Genomic DNA, 3,906 nt, shown 5'->3' with positions numbered 1-3,906 from the left:
TGGGGGCAAAAGATATATCTGGCTTCAAGACTAAGCTTGATAAGTTTATGGAGGGGATGGTATGATAGGATAGTCTAATTTTGGCAATTAATTGATCTTTGATTATTAGCAGGTAAATAGGCCCAATGGTCTGTGATGGGATGGGATCTGAGTTACTACAGAGAATTCTTTCCTGAGTGCTGGCTGGTGAGTCTTGCCCACATGCTCAGGGTTTAGCTGATCGCCATATTTGGGGTCAGGAAGGAATTTTCCTCCAGGGAAGATTGGCAGAGGCCCAGGGCCGCCCAGAGGGGGGGGCAAAGGGGGCAATTTGCCCCGGGCCCTGGGCTCCCAAGAGAACAGCGGAGGCTCCCGCCTCCTCCACTCTCCTGGAGCCTTAGCGCATCAAGCGCCGAGTCTCCGCCGGGGCTCCTGAGCCCCGCCCTGCTCAGAGCCGCATGGTGAGGGGGCGGGGCTGGGAGCACCGGGCTGAGCTCAGCTGCCTCCGCTCGGCGTGGAGCTCCCAGCCCCGCCCCCTCACCACGCGGCTCTGAGCGGGACAGAGCTCAGGCCCCGCCGGCCACACGCTGCAGCTGTTCCGGCGAGGCGCTGAGACTCCGGGTGAGGAGGGAGCCAGGGGTAAGAGGCTGGGGCCGGGGCAGGGGGGAAGCGGGACCCGCCGCCGAAGCGCAGCCCGGTCTTCGGCGCCGGGGGGCCCCTTCCGTTCCGGGACCCGCCGCCGAAGTGCCCCGAAGACCCCCCCTCGGCGGGTCCCGCTTCGGCGGTAATTCGGCGGCGGGGGGGCTCCCGCTGCGGGTCTTCGGGGCACTTCGGCGGCGGGTTGCGGAACGGAAGGGCCCCCTGCCGCCGAAGACCCCGGGCCCCCGGAATCCTCTGGGCGGCCCTGCAGAGGCCCTGGAGGTTTTTCGCCTTCCTCTGCAGCATGGGGCACAGGTCACTTGCTGGAGGATTCTCTGCACCTTGAGGTCTTTAAACCACGATTTGAGGACTTCAATAACTCAGACATAGGTTAGGGGTTTGTTACAGGAGTGAGTGGGTGAGATTCTGTGGTCTGCATTGTGCGAGGGGTCAGACTGGATGACCATAATGGTCCCTTCTGACCTTAAGTCTATGAATCTATGATTATGGGAGGTGCTCAACTCTCTTTGTTTTTTCAATACATCGTTAGTCCCCATGTTTGCAGAGGAGAGATTGAAAATGTGACATCATAAAAGCTTAAACTCTAGGCAGCAAATGAAAAGAACCCAACATTTATTCCTTTTTAAAAATCTCATGATTGTCTTTTTATTTGACTCATGATTTTTGAACACGGGGGATTAGGTCATGCATTAATTAACATTATAATCTTATATACATGCTAGACTATGCTATTCTGTTATGTCTAATTTTATGCCCATGATCTTCCAACTGACTGTGTGGGAACAGGGCTTGTTTATATGCCACAGTTGCAGAATTTATGTTAATATTTATGTAGGCAAGAGCATAAAACAATTAAATATAATGCTTTGTTATAGTTAAAAATTTATTGCAACATAATATAATTTATATAACAATCCAGTATAATTACTGTTAATTATTCATCTAAGTATGATTAATGTGACTTTATGTGTCATCATTAATTATGATTAATATATAGGTTCGTACTACATAGCCACCTTTCATCTGAAGATTTCAAAGTGTTTATCCAATGTCAATTCGGTTTAGATTCACAACACCTTTGCAAAGTACAATAGGTAAGTATTTAGTCCCTACTTTACCCATGAGACACAGAGAAGTTATGTGTCCAAACCTGTAAGGTACTGAGCATCTCCTGTAAGATTTAGAGCATTCTCATCTCCAACCAAAGCCAATGAGACTTTAGGAATCTCAGCACATTTCACGATGGGGTGCGTCGGGCTGTAGCTCTCTCTGATTGAGAAAAGCACTTAAGCATGTCTGTAAATGCTTTGCTGAATCAGGGCCTAATTCCCGCTCACCTTACTCATATAAGTGACTCACTGTCTTCAGTTAATCTGTTTGTGAAAGAAAAGCAGGGAAGCCCAATTTAGCTTTTAGAGAGATAGCACCATGCTGTCAGCAGCTGCAACCAATTTAAAATTCATATGCATTGGTTCATATGTTGCATAAACCACCACTTCTGCTAGCATCATATAGAAGCCCATCATGTGTATGTGTATAATCACTGTATAGATATATATGCCCACTAATGTGCCTCAATGCTGTCTGCAGGAATCCTCATTTCCATAAATATTTGTTTAGTTGTCCATTTTGTTCAGACTTCAAACAATTCACTCCATTTTAGTGATGGTTTTGTGATGTTGATATCTGTGCTATCAAATCATATCATGTTTGGCCACTAACTTTACTTGATCATTAAACTTAGTCATATAACACCACATTTTGGTCAGTGTGCCTGACAATTATGGAAAACTATTTGCAGTCTGGAAGCATTTCAATGCCCAATTTGTTACCTCCTTTGTTGTTTTCCTTTTCTATATAGGGAGTGGGAGACTGCATATCCATATAATGGGTACCCTTTTATGTTTTTTCTGGGATTACTTCAGTTGTGCAGGGCAATTCCAAATCCTGCAAATTTTATTTATAGGATGGTAAAGTCCATAAATATCTTTCAGGTCCTGCTGACATAAAAACCATTATGATATTTTGACACAACGTGATGTTTCAGTGTGACACTATGATGCGCAAGTTTGTCCTACTAGAAAACCTCCAAATAAATAGAAACAACTTTGTGTCCCGGTCAGTGATTTGATTATCCTCCCCCGCCGACCCTTGCCCATCTTCCTCTGCTTTATATCCCACCTGTGTTCTGCACCACAACCTGTGTCCTCCTGGTCAAGGAGGACTGGATACCAATTATTTTTTAACCCTTCAGTATGTTGCCATAAGCAATCAGAGCTCACTGTTGGGCTTAAGCTAGTACGGTGTCACTGCTCAAGTAAAACAAGCTGCTGCTTTTGGTTAGCTTCAGCAATTCATGGCCCAATTTCCCTTTCTGACAGCAGGATCAGACATCTCTAGCAGCTAGACTGAAAGGGGAGGCTATTCACAGTTCAGTTTCTCCTTCTGCCTGCTTTAGGCCCGAGAAATCGTAAGATTGGTCCTGAATGACTCAAGAAACTGCTGCTGTGCATAAAACCTCTGCAGTACTCCCAACTGGCTGCCTACACAAGGCTTGGGAAACTGAGGCCAAAATCAAACCCAAGTCTTCTGTGTAGCAGTCCACAGACTGCTATTAGGCCAACTCCAGAGGGAACCATGCAGCCTGGCAGAAGGGAGTCAGGCATCACTGCAGACAGGGGCGGCTCTAGACATTTCGCCGCCTCAAGCATGGCGGCATGCCGTGGGGGGCGCTCTGCAGGTTGCCGGTCCCGCGGCTCCAGTGGACCTCCTGCAGGCGTGCCTGCGGAGGGTCCGCTGGTCCTGCGGCTCCGGGCACGCCTGCGGGAAGTCCACCGGAGCCACGGGACCAGCAGACCCTCCGCAGGCACGCTGCCGAAGGCTGGCTGCCTGCCGCCCTCCCGGCGATTGGCAGAGCACCCCCCGCAGCATGCCGCCCCAAGCACACGCTTGGCGTGCTGGAGCCTGGAGCCACCCCTGACTGCAGAGGTGTAAGCACATGACACTTGTAGCTTCCTTTCTCCATGGATCCTCAGGGCAAAACTATCCCAATGTCTTCTGACCTGTCAAAAAAACTACCTAGCACACTCTTGGTTCTCTCTCTATACACACAAAATATCAATATAATTAATAACCTGACCCTCAGAGTCTCTAAGACTGATGAAAGATGATCTTACTGCAGAGAAATTAGAATGGTTTGGATAGACAGTGAAAGTTGCTGGTTTTGAATTACCGTATGATTAATGCAAAAGTGAATTTATAGTGTTT

The sequence above is a fragment of the Mauremys mutica genome, chromosome 5 (assembly GCF_020497125.1).
Source record: "Mauremys mutica isolate MM-2020 ecotype Southern chromosome 5, ASM2049712v1, whole genome shotgun sequence".
In the NCBI taxonomy this organism is placed as follows: domain Eukaryota; kingdom Metazoa; phylum Chordata; order Testudines; family Geoemydidae; genus Mauremys; species Mauremys mutica.
Note: the sequence above shows the minus strand (reverse complement) of the source record.